Source organism: Hevea brasiliensis, chromosome 2, assembly GCF_030052815.1.
Source record: "Hevea brasiliensis isolate MT/VB/25A 57/8 chromosome 2, ASM3005281v1, whole genome shotgun sequence".
NCBI lineage: Eukaryota > Viridiplantae > Streptophyta > Magnoliopsida > Malpighiales > Euphorbiaceae > Hevea > Hevea brasiliensis.
Genome location: NC_079494.1, coordinates 107,730,789 through 107,741,388, shown reverse-complemented (window position 1 = coordinate 107,741,388; position 10,600 = coordinate 107,730,789).

The window sequence follows — 10,600 nt, the reverse complement described above, 5'->3', positions numbered from 1 at the left end:
CGTCTTATCTATGCGTTATGTGGGTTATTTATGATTTAATTTTTATAATATAATTTAATATTTATTTTTATATTTTGAAAATTATATTTTAAAATTATATTAATAATAAAATTTTCAATTGATTATAATTTTATTTTAAGTTTAATAAATAAAATTTTTAATTACATTTGATATAAATAGTCTTATTAATTTAGGTGAAATGCTCTTATAAATAAATTTTAAAGCTTCAATTTTAATATATATATATATTTGAATAGACTAGAATTCATATTAAATTTGAATATGTATTATTTGAATCGATGTCAATAAAATTTGTTGGATTTGATATTGGGTCCCAATTTTGGATTTCTTCTCATTTTAGGTGTAATGTTGATAGGGATGATATTGGATTGTGATAAAGTAGAAGAAATTTTGGGTAATTTTTAGTGGTCATCTTGAACTGTCACCCTTACCATTGAACTTTATTTTTTTTTTTTTTTTAATATTAGTTTTATCTCACTAAAAATCCCTTTCATTAGAATTTAATAAGAAAATCGGTAAAACGTTTATGTCGTATATCCACACTTTCATAAGAAAAAATTTTTATCTATTCACGGATACAATTTTAAATTAAATTAAACCTCACCAATCAATAAATTGAGTAAAATTATAAGAATCAAATTAAATTAAATCGAATAAAAAATGAAATTTATTTATCAGTTTACCATACACACATATCACATCTATCAGATTCTCAATTTCCAGTCTCATATGCAAAATCAATACAGATTACGAAAGCAAGATCAATATAGATTGAAGGTCCCAAGTTTGGCGTTCTTCTTTTTCTTATTGTCTTTTTATTTCATTTTTAAATAAAATAGGTTCTTATTATTTAAAATTTATAAAAAAAAAATATTTTACTTTAATAAGTTCAAAATTTTGCCTTTCTTACTATTTTATCTAAATCTTTTAATTTTAGAAAATTAATTTATTCCGATCAAAATTAAAAAATTTTATCAATACTCACATTAAAATTTAGTAACTTACTACTATGAAATTTGGTAAATCCTTACAACTTAGTTTTTATATTTTTAAAATTATATAATTAAATTTCTAAAATTTAACAAAACTTACAACTTAATCACTTAATTTAAATTTTACATTTAAATTAAGTATAATAAATATATATTTTTTTTCAAAATTAATTCTTTTTCTTGTCAAGAATTTTTCAAAATTGTTTTAGTATATTTTTTTAAGTTTTTCAGTAAATGTTTTTTAAATTTTAATCAATTAAATTTGATTTCTTTAAATAAAATTAAAAAAATGTGCACTGGAAAAAATAAAGATCCAACGTTTCTAGCAGCTATGTGTTTACATCAGGATAGACTAGCAGATGAAGGTACGTAGTTCTCGTCTCGATCACATTATATGATATTTACATCAGAATAGAAAAGTTTGCAATTTTTGTTTTTCTCTTGAAAAATATATTTTAATTATCTCCACGATAATTAATAGTCAATTGAATGTAAAGCTAATTGTAATTCTTGTTAAATTTTAAGAATTAAATTATATATTTTATGACCTTACAAGATTAAATTATTAAATTATAATTTAACCATTAAAATTTAGTGATAAAATTTAAATATTAAATAAAATTTCTTTAATTTTAAAAATTTTCTTTAATTAACGCAAAGTTTATTTTTTGTATTTAAATTGTGTGTGCCACGTGCATATTTTACCGTCTTACTAATTTTGGTAAAATGAATTAATTAAATTTTAAATTTTTTAATAATAAAATAAACTTAAAAAATAAAAATAAAGTGAAAATTCAGCGACAATGAGTAAAATCACTGAAAATTTTATGGGTTAATTATTTAAATAATATATTTTTAAAAATATTTTATCAAAATAATATGAATATAAACTATTTAGAAATGTAATAGCAAAAACGCCAATTGAAAAAGCAAATTCAATGGTTAACCAGTAATAATAAAACTGTTAATTTAAAAAGTAATTTTATCGACAAATTTAATAAATTTTACGAGCAAATTTAGTCAAGTCATCAGTATTAGTCAGCACGATAGGTTTTTTTTTTTATATAGAACTTGGTATATTTTATTTATTAATTTTATATCTATTTATTGTAATAAATAAATATATAAATATTTATTTTGAAACTATTCCTTAAAATGAAAATTAATAAATAGTTTCAAATAAATTAAGAGTATTACAACTATATTTTTTTTTACAAAATTTTTTAAAAATTGATATTTTTATCACTAAAATTACAAAAAGTTATCATATATATTATAAAAATTTATACACTACACGACCATATTAGCAAAAGCATGTTGATTTTATTTTTTCCAATTATCACAAACTTAATAGCATAAAAAATAAAATTATAAACATACTAATTTAAATTTTAATTAATTACAATAATTTACATATATAACACTAAATTTATCATAAAATTTGATATGCATATTAATAAAATTATCATAATTAAAATATTAAATAAATATATCATATCAATTATCACAATAACATTTTACTCTAAAGTTAAAAATGTACTTTAATAATAATATTTTTGTTTTTTAATGTGAAAAAGGAAGCATGAATATAACTTAAAAATACTATATATAACATAAATAAATAAAAATTATGAAAAAAAATTGCTAGATACAAAGACAGAAGAAAAAAGAAAATGAGGAAAGAAGAGAGGACTTAACACTTAAGGGATATGAAATCTTCAATTTTAAAGACTTATTTTTAGCTTTTAAAGCCGGTAATATTAAACTTGCAAGCAATAAAAATTCATGCGGGTGAGTATATTTGAAAGGTTGTAAAATACTCTTTTAATGCATAAATTTTTATTACTTGCAAGTTACAACCTTTCGATATAACTTGCAAGCAATATATTTCAATAAAAAATTTTTATACTAAATTCATAAAAGTCAATATGCAAGTTACAAGCTGTCATAGCTGATGTGGTGCTACGAGGGGAGAGCAGTTTTCAGTTTAAATTAAAAAATTAAATTAAATTGATTGAATTTAATTTAATTAATTTAATTTTAAAATTTATTCAGTTCAGTTTGATTTATAATTTTAATAATTATAATTAATCGATTCGGTTTGATTATTTTTATAAAAAATTAAAAAAATTAAATCGAATTGAAATTATTAATATATACAGGAAATAAAAAAAATCGAATTGAATTGAATCGAACTGAACCGAAATCAAAGAAAATCGAACCGAACCTTAATTCTTTTTCAAAATTAATTTCTTTTCTTGTCAAGAATTTTTCAAAGTTATTTTAGTATATTTTTTAAGTTTTTCAGTAAATGTTTTTTAAATTTTAATCAATTAAATTTGATTTCTTTAAATAAAATTAAAAAAATGTGCACTGGAAAAAATAAAGATTCAATGTTTCCAGGAGCTATGTGTTTACATCAGGACAGACTGGCAGATGAAGCTAGTTCTCGACTCCATCACATCATATGATATTTACATCAGAATAGAAAAGTTTGCAATTTTTGTTTTTCTCTTAAAAAATATATTTTAATTATTTTCACGATAATTAATAGTCAATTGAATGTAGAGCTAATTGTAAGTCTTGTTAAATTTTAAGAATTAAATTATATATTTTATGACCTTACAATATTAAATTATTAAATTATAATTTAACTATTAAAATTTAGTGATAAATTTTAAATATTAAATAAAATTTCTTTAATTTTAAAAATTTCCTTTAATTAACGTAAAGTTTATTTTTTGTATTTAAATTGTGTGTGCCACATACATATTTTACCGTCTTACTAATTTTGGTAAAACGAATAAATTAAAATTTAGATTTTTTAATAATAAAATAAAATTTAAGAAAATAAATTGAAAATTCAACGACAACGAGTAAAATCACTGAAAAAATTATGAGTTAATTATTTAAATAATATATTTTTAAAAATATTTTATCAAAATAATATGAACATGAACTATTTACAAATGTAATTGCAAAAACGCCAATTGAAAAAGCAAATTCAATGGTTAACACATTAATTTAAAAATTCATGCAGGTGAGTAGAGGGAATAAATTCCCTCGATCTTTGCAATATATATATTTTTTAATGGATTATTGAAAGGTTGTAAAATACTCTTTAAAACGTAAAATGAAACGATGATTTTAATATAAAAATTAACTCATTCAATTGGTGTGATAAGTATGTAGTTGATGAGACAATATGAAGTTAATTTTTATAATATTATACTATTTTAATAAATAATTTAAATTTTATATTGTTTTGATAAAATATTTTTAAAATTATATTATTTAAATAATTAATCTAAAAATTATCATCTCTGTGGGGGCGTCCACCTAGCAAAACCCATAAAAGTCAATATGTAAGTTTCAAGCTGTGATAGCTGATGTGGTGCTACGCTTCAACAAGGATAACGTGCGATCGATTTCTTCCCATCATCAATTTCGGAAAACCTAACCTTCCTTTCTTTAATGCTGTAAGCAAGTTGGGGTGCAATATGAGACTGAGATGTCCTCAACGATAATAAATCCAAAATTGGGACCCGATTGGATCTTGGCCTCTTGGGTTCACTCTCACAACGCATCGGATCTCATTTCCTGTCCACTAGTAATTTTTCTTTCTTGTCCAGAATGAGAACAGCCTCTGGTCCTACTCCATGCTCCTAATAAACCCCTCAGCAGCGTCGACAAAGGTACACACACATCACAAGCCCATACAATAACACAATTGATCTCTCTTTGCCAATAACACGTCTGCCTCTGAGCCTCAGCAGTAGACTAGCCAGTAGTGGAAAAAATGAAAATGACTTTATGCCATTCTTTTCATGCCTACCATTTGCAGATTCTGCATTCGTCATTCAAAAGGAATATATTTTAATTATTTCTACGATAATTAATAGCCAATAGAATGTAGGAGCTAATTGTAAGTCTTCTTAAATTTTAAAAACTAAATTATATATTTTATCAACCTCAAAAGATTAAATTATAATTTATGTATTAAAATTTAGGGATAAAATTTAAATATTAAATAAAATTTCTTTAATTTTAAAAATTTTTTGTCACGACCCAACCTATAAGTCGGACCGACACTAGGACCTGGGCCGGTATAAAGCCTCCGAGACCCGTAGTAAGTCTTACTGTTCTCAAATCCATGACCAGGCCCACAATTTAGGCCCAATATGCATATAAAATAATTTTTCATAACCACGGAGATGCACGCAGCTCTACACAATAATCTCATGTCGGTACTGTAATCTGCAGCTTACAGAGCAGACATCGAGAACATTGTATAGTTACTACGATACGTCCTGATAGACTAGGTCTCCTAATCTTTTATCTCTCTTGAATCTACTATTATCATAGACTTATTCTGACTGGGTCATCCATTGACGATTGCCAACAGTGGTATCTTCACCCTTATCTAGTGCAATTATACTATCATAACTCACCTTTATGCGCTCGTGCCTAGCACCAGATAGACACAACACTTAGACCCATACTAATAGAAATATAGTGTTTCTTGGAGAACGTATTTTCATGGCAGACCTCAACATGTCTGCTAAATCTATTTCATGTCACCATGTAATTCACAAAATCGAGGTGCTAAACTGAAGCACTCTTATACTAACCGAGGAATAACGCAGAATCTAGAAATAAGGAATTACAGAAAAAGACAAAACAGAATCCTATACTCCGCATATAACATCCTAACAAGACTCCTTTTACACTCCCAAGTATATTCTTTCCCATGAATCTGGAACCTAAGTTCTGATACCATATTTGTCACGACCCAACCAATGAGCTGGACGGGCACTAGGACCTGGGCTGGCATAAAGCCCCCGAGGCCCGTAGTAAGTCTTACTGTTCTCAAACCCATGACCAGGCCCACAATTTAGGCCCAATATGCATATAAAATAATTTAAATTAAACTGTTATAATTTTATTTCGGGCCAACTTAATCCATTAATTATCTGAAACTAAAATTAGGGGAGTTCAGCTCAACCCTGTTACATCATTTACAAACTATTTAAAACTCATAAAAATTTTTCATTTGTTAATACAAAAACTTAAATTCATGCAGTCCCTGACAAGATTAATGCTACTATTAGTACATGCGGAGTTCTAAACTACAAATTTAGATAATAATAATACAGTTAAGTAATTTTTTCATAACCTGCGAGAAAATAAACAGGTTATTCTGAAAAATGTCTCCTCCTGTAGCCTGAAAAAATAAGGTGAACAGGAGCGAGCGTTCGACTCAGGGAGAAAAATATCAATTTTAAGCATAATCTCTATAGCTATCTAAAGCTAATGCACCTTGTGGAGTGAAAATGCAATATCGTCATAATTTTCATATCATAACAGCAAAAAGGCAATTTGGAGCACTCACACACCCAACAATGTCAAGCAATACATATATGGGAGCTAATCCCCTATACAGCCCTCTTAATCCAACTTCTGCAGGTGAGTGTCTCTCAAGCCGGACTTTCGCTTAATAAACCAAATGCGGGGTCCCAGCGAGTGTCTCTCAAGCCGTGTCTACCCCGAAAGACTGGGTCCTAGCGAGTGTCTCTCAAGCTGTGTCTACTCATCCTGTCCATGTCCAATTACCATACCACACACACGCTGCGCACACACACAGCTCTAAATTACCACAAACAACATCCATGGCACTTCAACTATTATGAATGCAATATAAAACGTGCCTAGTATTTAACTACATAGATATATATTTATAAGTGATGCATGGGCATGCTTGAACATATAATAATATCGAAATTACAATTAAAATTAATATTTTACTCACAGTATACCGAAGACTATTATAGCTGCTGGATGAAGAAAAGAAGACATCGATCACGACAATCATATTACATTTATTTAATACAATCGACTCAATACAAATAAAGAAAAAGACCAATTACGCCCTAAGTCGTGTAGAAAATCGTGAGTCCCCTATACCTAGGACCTACCCAACTGCAAAAGGGCTAAAAACGCACTTCTATACTCACAATCCATACATCAACAGTTCAATCATATCACACACCTCCTCAGGCCCATCAAATCAATCATCCATCACAATACGCAAAATTTCAATTTAGTCCTTATTATTGATCATTTTTGCAAAAACTGCCCAAACAAGCTCTAAAAATTATAAAACTTTGCCCCGCGGTCCTTAGCAATATTACTAAGCTATTGCAAAAAGAATCGTAATTTTCTAAGCTACCACGAATATTTTATGGATTTTTAATCCTATTTAAGCATTAGAAAATTACGTAAAAACTAGGTTCGGATTTACCTTTGCCGATTCCGACTTCGGGGACGCGCTCGGGACGTCTGACAATGGGGGGCTAGCCAAAACCTCGGCCCAATTCGGAGCCTTTTCGGTCAGTGCATGCGGCGAAATTTGCGAACCGGTCAGCGCCGAATTTCCGCGAATCGAGGATACCTACACGAAGCCCATAACACGGGGGTTAGCACATAAATTTTTCAGAATTTTCTAAGCTCATTTAATGCTCGAAATTATACTGCGAAGTTTCGTGGGACCCACCGAAAAACGGTGTCGAAAAAATTCGAAATTTATGTCGTTGCGAAGCTCTCGACGAATGGAGCGTGCTGGTGGCCTCGGTTTCCTCGTGGGATTCACGGTTTTCGAGAAATCTAGCCCAAAAGTCGAAATGGGCTAAAATCTTCCCGAGCAAAAATCGGACAAACCGCTCGATGGATTTCGGCGTTCTTGGTGTCTATGGAAAGCTCTCGCCGAGTAGATGATTTTAGACACAAGACCCGGTCCAATCGGTGGCCGGATCGGCAGGATTTGGCGGAGCTGGAGCGGCAGCAGGGAGGGGAGGAGAGAGAAAAGAAAGAGAAAAGAGAGGGACGACGCGCGCGGGAGAAGAAAAAGGAAAGGGAGCCGGTTCGATTCGACCGGTCCGATCCGGTCCGGTTCGATTCGGCCGGTTCGATTCGAAATACAAAATTTTGAATTTTTACTCTGCCGGGATGAAAGCGAGGTCCAAAATTCCGAAAAATTCCGTAAAACTCAGAAAAATACGTAGACTCCAAATATATTTTTAGTTTTGCCACGTGGTCTTTAAATTAATTTTTAAAAATCATCAAAGTTTATATTTTCGGAAAATCGAACCCGATTTTTAAAATCCGAAAAATCTCAAAAAAATTCCTAAAATTTAAATAAAATTAAAATATCAAAAATACTCATAAATAATAAAATTTGGGGTGTTACAAGAATTTTTCAAAATTATTTTAGTATATTTTTTAAGTTTTTCAGCAAATGTTTTTAAAATTTTAATCAATTAAATTTGATTTCTTTAAATAAAATTAAAAAAATGTGCACTGGAAAAAATAAAGATTCAATGTTTCCAGCAGCTATGTGTTTACATCAGGACAGACTGGCAGATGAAGGTACGTAGTTCTCGTCTCGATCACATTATATGATATTTACATCAGAATAGAAAAGTTTGCAATTTTTGTTTTTCTCTTAAAAAATATATTTTAATTATTTCCACGATAATTAATAGTCAATTGAATGTAGAGCTAATCGTAAGTCTGTTAAATTTTAAGAATTAAATTATATATTTTATGACCTTACAAGATTAAATTATTAAATTATAATTTATCTATTAAAATTTAGTGATAAAATTTAAATATTAAATAAAATTTCTTTAATTTTAAAAATTTCCTTTAATTAACGCAAAATTTATTTTTTTATATTTAAATTGTGTGTGCCACGTTCGTATTTTACCATCTTACTAATTTTGGTAAAACGAATTAATTAAATTTTAGATTTTTTAATAATAAAATAAACTTAAAAAATAAAAATAAAGTAAAAATTCAGTGGCAATGAGTAAAATCACTGAAAATTTTATGGGTTAATTATTTAAATAATATATTTTTAATAATATTTTATCAAAATAATATGAACATGAACTATTTTACAAATGTAATTGCAAAAACGCCAATTGAAAAAGCAAATTCAATGATTAACACGTTAATTTAAAAATTCATGCAGGTGAGTAGAGGGAATAAATTCCCTCGATCTTTGCAATATATATTTTTTTTAATGCATTATTGAAAGGTTGTAAAATACTCTTTAAAACGTCAAATGAAATCATTTTAATATAAAAATTAACACATTCAATTGATGTAAAAAGTATGTAGTTGATGAGATAATATGAAATTAATTTTTATAATATTACATTATTTTAATAAATAATTTAAATTTTATATTGTTTTGACAAAATATTTTTAAAATTGTATTATTTAAATAATTAATCTAAAAATTATCATCTCTGTGGGGGCGTCCCCCTAGCAAAAACCATAAAAGTCAATATGTAAGTTTCAAGCTGTGATAGCTGATGTGGTGCTACGCTTCAATAAGGATCACGTCGATCGATTTCTTCCCATCATCAATTTCGGAAAACCTAACCACCCTTTCTTTAATGCTGTAAGCAAGTTGGGGTGCAATATGAGATTGTCATATCCTCAACGATAATAAATCCAAAATTGGGACCCGATTGGATCTTGGCCTCTTTGGGTTCACTCTCACAACGCATCGGATCTCATTTCCTGTCCACTAGTAATTTTTCTTTCTTGTCCAGAATGAGAACAACCTCTGATCCTACTCCATGCTCCTAATAAACACCCTCAGCAGTGTCGACAAAGGTACACACACACATCACAAGCCCATACAATAACACAATTGATCTCTCTTTTCCGACAACACGTCTGCCTCTGAGCCTCAGCAGTAGACTAGCCAGTAGTAGAAAAAATGAAAATGATTTTATGCCATTCTTTTCATGCCTACTATTTGCAGATTCTGCATTCATCATTCAAAAGGAATATATTTTAATTATTTCTACGATAATTAATAGCCAATAGAATGTAGGAGCCAATTGTAAGTCTTCTTAAATTTTAAGAACTAAATTATATATTTTATCAACCTTAGAAGATTAAATTATAATTTATTTATTAAAATTTAGAGATAAAATTTAAATATTAAATAAAATTTCTTTAATTTTAAAAAATTTCCTTTAATTAACGTAAAGTTTATTTTTTGTATTTAAATTGTGTGCCACGTATGTATTTTATTGTCTTACTAATTTTGGTACAACGAGTAAAATCACTGAAAAAATTATGAGTTAATTATTTAAATAATATGTTTTTAAAAATATTTTACCAAAATAATGTGAATATGAAACTATTTACAAATGTACTAGTAAAAATGCCGATTAAAAAAGCAAATTCAATGGTTAACCAATAACTACAAAATCACAAATTCAAAAAGTAATTTTACGGACAAATTTAGTAAATTTCACAGGCAAAGTTAATAAAACTAGTGTGTCAGTATTAGTCAGTATAACAAATATACACAAAATTATCAATTAAATTAGCTTTTTCAAAGTGTGCCAAAATACTTATGAAAACACAATTTCAATTGGCGTTTTATTAAGTATGCATCAAAATTAATAAGAATTTTGAAATGCATGACATGCGTAGAATTTATTCTCATAACGGCGCATTGAACTTTCAATGTAAATTCAAGTCTCTTCTTGTCACGACCCATC